Source organism: Phascolarctos cinereus, unplaced genomic scaffold, assembly GCF_003287225.1.
Source record: "Phascolarctos cinereus isolate Bilbo 61053 unplaced genomic scaffold, phaCin_HiC Scaffold_7;HRSCAF=346, whole genome shotgun sequence".
NCBI lineage: Eukaryota > Metazoa > Chordata > Mammalia > Diprotodontia > Phascolarctidae > Phascolarctos > Phascolarctos cinereus.
Window position 1 is genome coordinate 173,886,088 of NW_027556180.1, and position 14,530 is coordinate 173,900,617.

General features: G+C 39.2%; 1 protein-coding gene and 1 non-coding gene across 4 annotated transcripts in view; one reads left to right on the top strand and one right to left on the bottom strand.

Annotated features, from left to right (window-relative positions):
• Positions 1–14,530, bottom strand: part of LIMS1 (LIM zinc finger domain containing 1) — a 217,674-nt gene that overhangs the window by 97,877 nt on the left and 105,267 nt on the right. The window lies entirely within an intron of this gene.
• On the top strand, positions 307–413 carry LOC144454926 (U6 spliceosomal RNA). Its single transcript, XR_013483473.1, has one exon. It is a non-coding gene; the product is annotated as a U6 spliceosomal RNA (small nuclear RNA).

A 14,530-nucleotide genomic window follows, 5' to 3' on the forward strand; every position in this document is an offset into this window, starting at 1 on the left:
ATGTATATATCTCAGTATTCTTTTCCAATGGGCCTTCAAAAGTGAATCATAAACTAGAAGTTGTGTCTGAATATTCACAGGTTCAGAAACCAGTGGAGCAGAGTTTTTAGCCTAGCAACAAAAGCTCAGGTCCCTTGGGCAATTCCACAGACAGACTGGATAAACAGATTGTAAATCAATGCCATTCCCATTTGGCACTGGTCTGCCCTTCCAAACTGACATCAGGTCCAGGCCTAAATGGCAATTTGGTGCCCATTTGCTTCTTCTCCGCTTCCTAACATATGTTATAATTAAGCACATGGAATTGCTGACTTAGTCAGCCTATATACTTAAAATTGGAATGATACAGAGAAGACTAGCATGGTCTCTGCACAAACTTAACACCCATACTGTAACCAGAATTTTGTTTGTTTGTTTTTCTCAGTGAAAGAGAGAGGAGGTGAGAGGAATATAACATGGCTCTTCATTTACAAACAAAATAAGATGTAATTAAAAGTAATTCAGTACACAGAGAATTTTTTATGCTATTTAAGTAAAGAAACAAAGGCACTTCTGAACATTTCCCTCTAATACAAAGAATTATATTATGCATCTTTGGCTAATATTCTCATAATTATCTACAATGAAAGAAAAGGAGTCAAACTGATGACCTTAGAATTAAAGGAAATCTTGGTTTTTCTGGGGTCGTCTGGTTGGATTCAGATAACCATGTCTGCACGGTTTCCTTGGAGGCTGTATCTGAATATTCATGAATGTTTCCAAGAATTCTAACTACCAAGGCCAGATGTTCCCTTCTAAATTAATTGTCCTTTTCAAAGTACTTCCATGGCAACTATAAAGATAATGCCAGCCAGAAGAAGCAGCAGAAGCCACAGAGATCCACAGCTTCGGAAGGCAGTGTTACTGAGATGATAACAACAATGCTAACATCCAGCATTTATATAGCACATTAAGGTTTTCGAGTGAGAGGCTTGCAACCTGCCATTTTACTCATACTCTCTGGGCAAATAACGTACTGAAGACAGAGTTAGCAAAGAATGTGAGATAAAGATAAGAGCAAACACTATCTGTATCTAACTCCTGGGTAGAGATGTACAGGCAGGACAATCAGGATCCCAGATTTAGAGCTATGAGGGGTCTTAAGGACCATCTAGTTCAGTCTCCTTATTTTACAGATGAGGAAAACTGTGGCCTGGAGGGAAGTGACTTGCTTAAAGTCAAATATGTAGATGTATGAGAGCTGGGATCTGAACCCAAGACCTTGAACTCTTCATCTAGCATTCTTTCCATTTCACTACTCTTTCCTTTCCCCTTTAACTGCCTCCTGGGGCAGCTAGGTGGTGCAGTAGATAGAGCACTGGGCTTGGAATCAGGAAGACTCAGCTTCATGAGTTCAAATCCATCCTTAGGCACTTACTAGCTGTGTGACCTTGGGCAAGTCACTTAACTCTGTTTGTCTCCGTTCCTGATCTGTAACATGAGCTAGAGAAGGAAATGATAAACCACTCCAATATCTTTGTCTAGAAAACCCTAAGTGGGGTCACAAAGAGTCAGACACAAATGAAAAGGATTGAACAACAACAATAACCCAGAAGATCATTATTGGCACTTGACTATCTCTTTAAATTGAATAATCCTTGTTCATTTCACCATTTCTTCTCTATAGCCCTTAGTTTCCAATTTTTAAGTTATGCTTATACTTTTCTTCTGAACTCTCTTAAGTGCTAAACTTTTCCCATGTTAAGTTGTGAAGCAACTTTAAAAAGAAAAAAAAAAAGAAAAAAAGAGCCTTGACAAAAGATCCAGGACAGAGACCTGACCTAGGAAAAATCATTGTCAACAAAATAAATGAATGAATGAATAAATCATAATGGCTCCTGTCTTCTTTAATGCTTCCATAATTACTTTTGTAATATGATCAAGTAAAATAATATATGCCTGTGAAAATATGTTTAATTGGAATGCATATGAAGAGCCTGTATCAGATTGCACACCATCTTGGAGTGGGAGGTGGAGAGGGAGGAGGAGAAAATTTAAAACTCAAAAGCTTATGGAAGTGAATGCTAAAAACTAAAAATGAATTAATTATTAAAAAAAATAATATACATAAAAGTGCTTAGCCCAGAGCCTGGCACATGGATAGCACTACAGAAATGTCTGTCCTCTTCCCTCCTTTCCCCATCACTTCATTTCCTAGTAAGCTAGATAGTGAAGTAGAAAGAGTCTAGGACTTGGAGTTGGGAAGACTTGAGTTTGAATCTTGTCTCAGATACTCCCTACCTGTGTGACCCTGGACAAGTCATTTAACCACTCTATGCCTTGTCTCATCTGTTCTGTAAAATGGGAATTACAATAACACTGATCTCACAGTGACTTAAATGTAAAGTGCTGTGCAAATCTTAAAGCACTATATAAATGCTAACTACTAACAACATATTATTATTAGCATCCTAACTGAACATAGACTCACAAAATAGAAGAAAAATATTTTTGAACTGGATAAGTGGCCTTAGGACTTAAAATTCTTAATGAGGGCATTCTCGGGGAAGTAGCACAAAGACAACACTGGCAGGGGAAGGTGGAAGCTAAAATTTCCACAATCAGTGTTACTATTTATGTGAGAGATTGTATGGCATGTTGTGTAGAACACTAGACTTGGAATTAGGAAAACTTGGGTTTGAATTCAGCTACTGACACTGACTACTTGTTTTATTCCTCTGAGCCCTGTTCTGTGAAATGAGAATGACAATATCTGTAATACCTACCTTACAGAGTTACTGTGAGGCTCCAACAGCATCATGTATGCAAGATGCTTTGTGAACCTTCAAGTGCATGTGATTTTATTCTTTGCAAGGCCCAGTTTATTCCAATACTTGAACAATCCACAAAGTCACCATGAGCCCCATAGGTCGAGGATCCTTCACTGGGGCTTTATCCTGTACTTCTTTTGCCCAACACAATAGTTAACCACTGACTGAACACACATCTTGTAATAAAGGGCCAGGACACATCTTTACAGCCCCTGACAAAGACTGGAGAAAGGGTACGCTTTCTTAAAAATGCTATTAAATGGTCTTAATGAAAAGCTCAATACTGCAATTTGCTCTCTGGTCTTTTTTTTTTTTTAAATCACTCTTGAAATACAGAACTTTATCTATAAACTACTTAAAGGAGAAAAACACCTTGCCAAGAAAGACCAAGTAGAATACAGTTTCCCAGTAAAATGGAATTTTTAGGGCAACAAAAGACTAAAAGGCCGCAAGAGAAAAATAGCACCACTGTATTTTAACAATGGTGAGTTACTTGCATTTTTGGCATTATTATTATTATTATTATTCATTGAGTTTGGGTTTTCCTCAGAATTCCACACAGATCATGTACTACATAACAATTTTATCATAAATGTTCACCTTCTACACACATTTTAGGACACAGAACTCTGGTCCTTTCAAGGCCCTTACAATGTCAACCATTCTTAAAGGATCATAGTTTTAAGTTAGCTAACTTTCCAAATGCTATTTCTGCCCCCATGTGGTTTTATTAGGCCATCAATTTTCAGAAAAATACAGGGAAAGGAGATCATGTATGAAAATCAATCCACAAACATTTATTAAATGCTTACTATATGCCAGTGCTAAGTGCTGGAGATAAAAGAAAGGCAAAAACTATCCCTCCAGGGAAAATCCTTTGAATTTCTCTTACAATAGATACACAACTGAAAAGGACCTCAGGTCATCTAAGTCCTACCATCAGATTTCACAGATGCAGAAAATGAAGCTGAGAAAAATTAAATGGATCAGCCAATATCACATATGTAGTACACAGCAGAGTTACAATTCAAACCCAGGTCTTCTGACTCAAAATCCAGTGTTCTTCCCACTGCCTCCTTCTCAAGTCTTGTCAATCTGTCACCTTAACCTTCAGTGACATATCACAGGAAGCTCTTAGTAAAATTTTGAGAGCATTCCCTCCTCACTTGGGGAATGGTAACTAGTGAAATGACTAACAAGAGTGCTAAGTAGCTTTTAGTGGTGGCAAAAATAAATAAAATCTAAAATTAAAACAAAAAAGTGAGTAACTATCATTCTGAAGAAATAGCTGAACAAATCAAGGTATTTAAATGTGTAATTCAGGCTTTGCTTGTTACCAGGATCACGACTGTGGAGATCTGGTAGGGTAGCACTAATTACTTTAGCTCCTGGATCAGACAGTCCTATACGAGGTTCCCTCCAGACACTAGTTTCTTTTCCCAAACTCCCTCAAGATTAATAATTAACACAAGAATCTGAGGAATTCTGGGTAGCCTGTTTAGCCCCCAGGCAGATAGCTGGGGTCCACCAAACTTCACAGAATTATAGCTGAAAGGGGCTTCAGAGGCCACTAAATTCAGCTTCTTCATTTTCCTAATCAGGAAATTAAGGCAAAAGAGAGATTAATGAGATAAATGACCTGCCCAGGGTCACATTCAGCTAGTAATCAGCTGAGACAGGATCTGAGCAGGATCTTCCAGATTCCAGAGGTCTAGTGTTCTGACCTCTGCTCTAAGCTGCCTTTCCATGCCTACTAGTAACCACCATGGAAACGTCTCCTCTAAGAATGGGCTAAGTCCAGGTTACAAATGTAGCAGCATATTACTGCACCTTAAGAAATGAAGATGAGCAATTCTGAGACTTGAATGAATTGATACAGGATAAGATAAGGAGAACCAGGAGAATAACATACACGAATATGGTACGGTAAATGAAAACAATATTACAAGGCAGTCAGTTCCTGACTAACTGTAATGACCAATCTTGGCTCTGGAGAATAAATGATAAACGTAAGAAATGACATTTATGTAGCACTTTGAAGTTTACAAGGCGATTTCCGTACATTATCTAATCTGATCCTCCCAATGCCTCTTCGAGGGAGGTGATATTACTACCCCTGATTTGTAACTGAAGAACCAGGTCTTCTGGACCTTATTTACTATGCCACCTCTGATGAAATACAGCTGCTAAACTGACATTTCTAAAATACAGATCTGGCTGGGCCTCAGTTTCTTCATTTGTTAAATAAGGGGGCTTAAGTATTTGTCTTCTGAGGTTACTCGCAAAGTCTTTAATGGTTCCTCCTTCCCTCTAGAATAAAATACAAACTCTTCTGTTTGATATTTAAAGTCCTTCACAATATGCCTCTATCTTCCCAGACTTATTACTACTTATTACACACCTCTACATTGAAGCCCAATTGGTCTGTTTGCTGGTTCTCCTATGTAACAGTCTCTCTCCGTCTCCAGACTTTTATCAAGGCTCTCCCAGATCCCTGGAATTCTTTTCCTCCTCACCTCTACCTCTCAGAATCCTTAACTCCCTTCAAGGCTCAGTCCAGGGTCATCTCCATTATTAGTGGTGTTCAGTCATATTCAGGCCTGTCTGATTCTTTTGTGGCCCCATTTGGGGTGTTCTTAGCAAAGATACTGGAGTGGTTTGCCATTACCTTCTCGAGCTCATTTTATAGATGAGAACCCAAGGCAAATAGAGTGAAGTGACTTGCCCAGGGTCAAGCTTCTAAGTCTCTGAGGCCAATTTTGAACTCAGGAAGATGAGTCTTCCTGACTCCAAGCCCAACACGCTATCTACGGTGCCACCCAGCTGTTATTACACCCTTCCAGATCTCCCTTACCCAACCACCCAGTTATCACTAGTTTCCTTATCCCTTCTGAAATTACTTTGTATATTATGCTTTGGATATGTAAAGTATATGCTTTTCTGTATACATACACATATACATACACACAACACATGCTTTTGTATTTACTTAAGAGGGCTGGCACAGTTTAGTTGTTTTGTATTTTTTTTTAGTCTTTGTATCATTTCTCTGATGCTCCTACACAGAAGTGATTTTAAACTGTTTGTTTCACTAAACACCTTCCCTCCTCTTGGCACAGAAGAGGAGGCAGGAGAATCTAGGGGTGCTACAGGTTGTCAGTAATAACAGCCTTGTGATCTCCTTGGGGACAGGGACCGTGTTTTTTGCCTTTTTCGTAACTTTGGTGTTTAGCACACAGTCTGCCTGGCACACAGTAAATGCTGAATAAATGCTTACTGACGTGCCAATTGGCTGATTTTGTTTAATTGTGTTTTTTTTTCCTATGATATAAGGGAGGATTCATTGAGGGGAGATACACAAACACAAGAAAAAGGAATGTGGTATACAAACAAAAGGCTAGACAAAGGGGGTTTGAAAAAGCATGTTTAACAGCTAGTCAGGGTAAGAATACTGAACCAGAAAGTTATTAGAGATAAACTGTTGGTAAAGGATAAAGATCAGAATGGAACACATCTGAGACTGAGAGATTAAAAAAACAAAACAAAACCACAAACCACCTCAGTTACAACACTAATAACAACAGCAATTCAAGGGGTAGGCTGGGTTCCTGCCAAATTCAACTGAACAGCTGAAGAGAGAACCTTTCCTAGCCTAAGTTTAAAATACCAAGAGTAAATATTTAGCACAAACAGGGAACAGAAAAGGCCAGTAGAGAGGCATTTGACTACATCTACATGTGAAAATACTCACCAGCTTTTCAGAGCAAAGTCTGGGGACTCTCTAATTTCATTATAGAAGTGGAGATCTTTCTGCATGCCCAGGCCAAAGAAAACTGAGCCCCATAACTATATTGCAATGGATTCTATGGAGATAAGCTAGACTGGATCTATTATTAAAATTATATGCCTTTTTATTCTCAGTACACACTGCCTCCCTCCCTTACCCCATTCCTCATGACACATTCACTCACAGAAGATTCCATACAACCTATGTTTACAGTTTCCCCTTTCTTCCATGATTCTCCATTACTAACACTTAAAAAGTGGGCTCTAAGACTCTTTGTCCCTTCCCCTCACTTCGGAGGGCACCTCTAGTAACCCAGAACCAAAGCAAAATCAAGAGTAGAATATTTATAGAATTAAACACCTATTCTATGCCAGACACTTGTGCTATGTGCTTTACAAAATATCTCATTTGATCCTCACGACAACTCTGGGAAGTAGGTGCTATTATTATTCCCATATTATGGTTGAGGAAACTGAGGCAAACAGCAGTTGAAGGATTTCAGGACCACTGCTCTATTCACTCTGCCACCTAGCATATTCTTCTGCTTTTATGGTAGCTGGGAAACAAAATTCCCTGAAGTAATAAGCTACTCTGGAAAGTTTCATCCATAATTTTTGAGGGGTGGATTCACAGGGGACCATCATTCTCTTTGCCCTTCAGCCTCAATCAAGAACAAGCACAGTTTCAGATGAATTTTAAGCTTCTGATTTGGTAGGTGGATGGGTCAGAGATCAAGCTGCCACATTCTGCTGAATAAATAGCCATGTGGTACAATGGAAAGAGAGTTGGAGCTGAAGTCAGGGGATCTAAGTTCAAATTCCCTCTGTAACACACCCTTAAGCAAATCACTCAGTTTTTTCTCAGTTTCTTCTTCTGTAAATGACTAGATGTCTTCTGAAGCCCCTTTCCATCTCTACATCTATGATTCTACGATCCTCTGATCTTGCCGTTCAGTCATTTCAGTTGTATCCAACTCTTCATGACTCCATTTGGGGTTTTCTCGGCAAAGATACTGGAGTAGTTTGCCATTTCCTTCTCCAGCTTATTTTACAGATGAGAAAACTGAAGTGACTCGCCCAGGGTCACACAGCTAGTAAGGCCAGTGCTCTCTCCACTTTGCTACCTAGTTGCCCTCTGATCCTGAGCACCCTCAATACAGGCAGTCTTGGCTTTATTTTACTACACTGTGTTATCATGACAACTTACAGGTGGAGATTCTGGGGTCAAGAGGACAGTAATTTTAGCTCTGTTCTTCTGCCAGGATTGAAAACAAGAGAGCTATTTAGTGGCAGTTGTAAGGATCCTGGTTTTTCAGCTAAAGTTTCTCCCCACCCCAAATCCCAAATCAAATTAATTCTTGCTTAAATATGCTTCAGTACAGCTACCAGATGGTAACATCCCAGGCACAAAACTAGCCCAGAACCATTGGGCTCCATTTGGCAGGCTGAGAAGAAAAGCTCCCAAATTCCAACTAACACTCCAGTGCAGCACTGCTAAAATAGGACTGAGCTGAATTAAATTACATTTAATTGACTGGATGAGGAAAAAAAAAACCCAACAGTGGATCCTCAGAGATGAGTATCTTTACTATTATTCTGACCACCTAAGCAGAATGTTGTATTAAAGATGCATTTCATGAGACATGCATTTCAAGAGAGTACCCAAAAGGCATATGCAGTGGCAGCTTTTCAGAAAATGGGGCAGCCAGTTGGCACAATGGATAGAGTGCTAGGTCTGGAGTCAGAAAGCCTCCTCTTCCCGAGTTCAAATCTGGCCTCCAACACTTAATAGCTAAGTGACCCTGGGGAAAACACTTAACCTTGTTTGCCTCAGTTCCTCATTTGTAAAATGAGCTGGAGAAGGAAATGGCTAACCTCTCCAGTATCTTTGGCAAGAAAACCCCAAATGGGGTCACAAAGAGTCAGATACAACTGAACAACAGCAAAAATAGAAAAAGAAAACAATCAGATTTCATTATCCACGTCATTGCCTTTACGAGTACAGAAGATTTAAAAGAGGCAGAGAAAGCAGGGAAGGGAATAAAACATTTATTAAGTATCTCCTATGAATCAGTTACTATGTTGAGTAGTTTACAAATATTGTTTCATTTTCTCCTCACAACTACCTGGAGAGGTGCTCCATTTTACAAGCAGAGGAAAGAAAGGCAGATAGTTAAGACTGCTAAGTGACTTGCCCAGGGTTACATAGTTACTATGTGCCTAAGGCTGGATTTGAACTCTTTCTTGCTGATTTCAGGACCTAGCCACTTTACTACGAGTTATCTCATAAATAAATAAAAAAGCAAGATCACCTTCCCCTCTCTCCCCTTCTCCTAAAAAAATCTTCCCCAACTACCTACTAGAAACAAAATTCTTATTAAGTAGAGAAAGTTTTGATCCACTACAGTGGAACAAGAGGTATACTATGATCGATAGATCTCTCTCTCTCTCTCTCTCTCTCTCTCTCTCTCTCTCTCTCTCTCTCTCTCTCTCTCTCTCTCTCTCTCTCTCTCTCTCTCCCTCCCTCCCTCCTCCCAAGATACCACAATTTACAAGCAAAACACTGAAGCAGGCAAAATTTGCTTTTTGTATCTAAGCTCACTCCAGGTCACTTTGATCCTCTACTCTCTCTTTCTCTCTAGGACCTTACACCTTCATAATAATCATGCTAGCTGCCCAGGGCACTGTACCAATACTACAATCCATCTCTTCAAACGTTATATGTCTGTCTCAGTTCCCTCCACTGTGCTAAGTAACCAGCTAGCTGGTTTGATAAACTAAATCTGCACTAAGGTGGAAATGGCTTGTGTTACTCCCAGACAACTCCCAAGGCTTATTAACGTAAAGCAAAGAAGTAATAAGGGAATTTCAGCCACTGGGGGACCATGACCAAAGGCATCGGTACTTTCCATGCTAGGATCATACAAGAGGCCTATTCATTGGATAATTTGTGCATGGATTCATTCAGGAATTAATTGTGAATCTAATTATTAGAGCTTCAAAAGATACTTGTAGTCAGTATTGGAAGGTAATTGACCAAAAACAAATAAAAACAGATTTAGCTTTAAGTTAGTCAACAGTATCCATTTATCCAATAACCTTCTCAGTCCTCCCTGGTAAAAGTTCTGAGGAAGTTATCAAAAAAAATCTCTGTTCTTAATTATCTGCTGCAAAATGGTAATTTCTTTATTATCCTAAGTTTCTCCATATATACTGAATACAAGCTATGAGCAGCTTATAATCATCAGTAATAGACTACATGAGTGAGTGGCAAAATAATACCCAAGTGGTTCCCAGTCCAAGCAATTACAGTTGGATAATTAGTTTTTTAAGTGTTGAATGATATTAGGAAGAAGAAAGTATTTAATCACTGATAGAAAGGTCCTAAATAATTACTTTTTTTTTTGCTTGAAGTGTCTGAATTACTGTTGTTTGATAGGTATTTAATACTTGTTTATGTAATTGAATTAAATGTTTTGTTGCCTAGTCCTCACAAATCAGCCTGGCCAGACCTAAAAAACCAGGCCTTTTCCAGATCTCCTCTGGTATTAGTGTGGTATCCTATCCACTCACTTCGAATTTTGTCACCTTTTATTTTTATTCATCTTTTTGTGTATCTATCCTGTTTCCCAACCAGACCAAAAAATTCCTGAGGGGTTTCTTAGACTTCTTTGTGTGTGTCCTACACAATGGGGACAGGTCTCTAAATAATGATGATGACAATAACAATAATTACTAGCATTTATAGAGCACTAGCCAATGTCCCAGGTATTATGCACTTTACTAATATTATCGCATTTGACCCTCACAACAACCCTGGGAATTAGGTACTACTACCCCATTTTGCAGTTGAGGAAATTGAAGCAAGCAGAGGTTAAATGAATTGCCCAGGTTTACACAGCTATTAAGTGTCTGAGGAAGGATTTGACCTGATTTTCAGTGCAAGGTTTTACCTATTTTGCCTCCTAAGAGTTAAAGAAAGGAGTAGGGGAAATTATGGATGTAAGAAGAAAGGAGGGCAGGGCAAACATGGACATAACATCTATTTTCAAGTATTTAAAGGGCTGTCTCTTGTGGTGTAAGAATTAGACATGGGCTGCTTGACCCCAGGGGAGAACTAGTAGCAATGAGTAGTTTTAAAAGTTAATAGCATATGTTTCTCATGCTTGCAACATGTATAACCTTTATTAAATTGCTTACTGTCTCAGGGAGAGAGGTGGTGAAGGAAGAAGGGAGAAAAATTGGAACTCAAAATTTAAAAAAAATGTTAATTGTTACTAGTATCTAGAAAAATTATGAAACAGATGTTGAGCAAGTAATATGTAGGGAAAACAAACTCACTTTATCAACCATGATTAGGAGTAGATATTAAAATATGTACTCTCATCAGGAGTACCCTATACCAAAGATATCAAACATGCAATCCATAAGCCACATGCAGCCTACAACATTGCCAAGCGGGGCCTGAACTATATTAAAATGTAGTTCCTATCTGATAATGTGTTGGTGAATTTATATGTATGTGTGTGTGTGTATTTATATGTATATGTACATATATAAACACATATGCCAATATGCGGCCTACTGGGATTCTTATGAATAGTTTAATGGCCTCCATTTCCCTTGAGTTTGACACTACTACCCTTTCTCCACTGAAATCACAGCTCTGGTTTAAAAAAAAAGCATATATCCCATACACAAATAACTGATTTGTAACTAATACAATGAAATACAGAAATAGGATGACTCTAACAGAACATAATTTAATATTTGCTCATTTGGAAGAAAACATCAGTGGATGTTTGCTACCTGTGTGACCTTGAGCAAATCACTTTATCTAAGCAAGCCTCAGTTTGCTCATCTGTAACATGAGGGGATTGAAGTAGATGATTTTGGCAGTCCTTTCCAATGACTTTGCCCTCTTATAAATGTCTAGGGAACATATCATTATGTACCTCATAATGATGATGGTGATCCCTAGGTAGAGAATGGGAAGGAGGGAAAGGAAAGGGAGGAGGAGGGAGAAAGAGAAGGAGATGTCCCTAAATTGGAGGTAAGAAACTTTTCTTTTGGCTAATTGAAAACTAACAGCCATACTCCAGAAAAGTTCACCTTCAATATTATTGGAAACATTGCCCTCTAGTGATCACTGCTGTTATGCGTATTTTCTCAGGAAACTAAATTACTAAGGGCTGCCACAATATTTTAATTGATTCCATCTTTGTTTTAAATTTAGGCTCTAGGTACTCTAAACTATTTCAAATGCATGCTGATATTTTGTTTACATTCTCTATATATGGTATAGTGGGAAAAGCACTGGTTCTGGGGCCAGAGGATCTGGTTTTAAATCCAGACTCTTTACTATAGCCATTGTTGTTCAGTTGTTTCAGTCGCGTCCTATTCTTCATGATCCCATTTGGGATTTTCTTGGCAATGATACTACAGTGGTTTGCCATTCTTTTTACTCAGCTTATTTTACAGATGAGGAAACTGAGGCAAACAGGGTTAAGTGATTTGTCCAGGGTCACACAGTTAACAAGTGTCTAAGACTAGATTTGAACTCAGGTCTTCCTGGCTATTTAGGTCCCGATTAATGTGAAGAATGAATTTCCTGAAGTGGATGCATATAGTCTAATTTTCACTATGTGAAGTTATAATTATGTGCCATGTAACCTTGGGCAACTCACTTATCCTCCTCGTGTCTCAGTTTCCTCTTCTATAAAACTCGGGGATTGGACTTGGGTTCTAAAGTCTATCCTTTCCAACTTTTTTTTTTAAGGCAATTGGGGTTAAGTGACTTGCCCAGGGTCATACAGCTAGTAAGTGTCAAGTGTGTGGTCTGCAGCTGGGATCTGAACACAGGTGCTCCTGACCTCAGGGCTGGTGCTCTATCCATTTCAACACCTATCTGCCCCCCTTTCCAACTTTTAATCGGTGATGCTATGAGTTTGACACCCAAGTGCTTAGCATACAACTATGCATATAGCCATATCCAAATGTTCAATGAATATAAAATCTATCTCTCCCCAAAACTGAAGCAAGCTGAACTAAGCTATAAAAACACAAAGACTATTTCAACTCCATAAGGATCACTTTATTTACACTCTCTAAATATGCCATATTGCTATTTCTACAAAGTAATTTCATTTTCGTGTTTTAATATTTACCCAAATTACTCTAAAACTCTCATTTTTTCCCCATTACTTTACCCTAGACTCTCTCTCCACTTTGTTGTAACTCATTATCACCACACCCTTCTATGACACTACCCCAACTCTACCCAGTGGAAGTTTCTCAATTTCCCTAAATTTACTTCTGTGAAATGTAATATCCTTTTGTTTCTTGGTTCAACCACATTAACATATTAAAACTGAGGCAATGTAGTACAGTGGAAAGAATTTGATAGATTTGGAGTCAGAGAATCTGAATTAAAATTCATTTCTCTGGGCCTCAGTTTTCTCATCTGTAAAATGAAAAGGTTGGATTAAATCAACTCTAAGATCCCTTCCTACATTACAACAACAAGCCTATGCTTTTATCACATGAATACTATACAGTGGCGTTCAGATAAAACAGAGGTTGGGGGCAGCTAGGGGGTGCAGTGGATAGAGCACCAGCCCTGAAGTCAGGAGGACCTGAGTTTAAATCTGGCCTCAGACCAAAACTTGACACTTACTAGCTGTGTGACCTTGGGCAAGTCACTTAACCCTAATTGCCTAAAAAAGCAAAAACAAACAAAAACAAATAAGACAGAGATCCACATCTCAATATCCACATTCTCTGGATTATTCTGAGTTTGTTCAAATGAACAGTTATCTTGTAGGTCCAATGAGCGATCCATCCAAGACACAAACCTATGGACTGTCAAATGGTGGGGTGAAAGAAGCCAGTTTTAAAAAGGATTCTTCACTGGACCATTTTTTATTTTTAGTAAAATTCATTTCCATAGAAAAGCAAAAGAGTAAGCAGAAACAGAGTTGAACTTAACATACTTAGTCAACTAGCATTTTTTAAAATGCTTATGGGGGCAGCTAGGTGGCGCAGTGGATTCAGTACCGGCCCAGAAGTCAGGAAGATATGAGTTCAAATCTAGCCTCCCTCAGACCAAACACTTGACACTAGCTGTGTGACCCTGGGCAAGTCACTTAATCCCAACTGCCCCCTACCCAAAACAAAGGAAAGGATAAAATGCTTATGTTTCAGGCACTGTGCTAAGCACTTAAGATACAAAAAAAGGCCACCCCCCCAAAAAAAAAAAATAAAAAGTCCTGCTTTCAAGGAGCTCATAGCCTCAAAGAGCAGACAATATGCATACCACGTACAAATGAGACATATCCAGTATAAAGTGGGAGTGATGGGGGGGGCTAAGATTAAGGAGGATTGGGAATGGCTTCTTTTAGAAGGTTGGTCCTGTTGGTTTTGGCCCTTTGTGTTTGAAGAGGACCAATGACATCACGGTAATGTCTTGATTTGCCCGTGACTTGGATTTAAGTGAAGGCAGAGTTGCACAAAGTTGTCAGTCACTCTCTCTTCCAGAGTCACTGAATGCCAGTGACAGGACAAAAGTCAAGAAGACTGGAGATGGCCTGGGATGCAGTGGATAACCTTGGTGTCTCTGATGCCTGACCAAGCTCTAAGCACTCCATAGCATCTGCTTCAGCCACCATCATGCCTGCTGGAACAAATTGTTCTCATCCACCCATTCCTCCAGGGCAAGTCTTCACATGCTCGAGGTAGACATCCCCCTAACTCAGACAGGTTTGAGGCAGGTTGGTTACCCTCAACCTGGCTTGGCATGTCTGCAAAGACAATTTACCAGGCACTTGAGCTGAGCCTTGAAGGAATTAGAATTCAGGTTCTCTGACTCCAAATCCAGTCTTCTTTCCACTCTGCTAAGCTTTCTCCCTAGTAATGCCCCTTTAAGGATATCATTT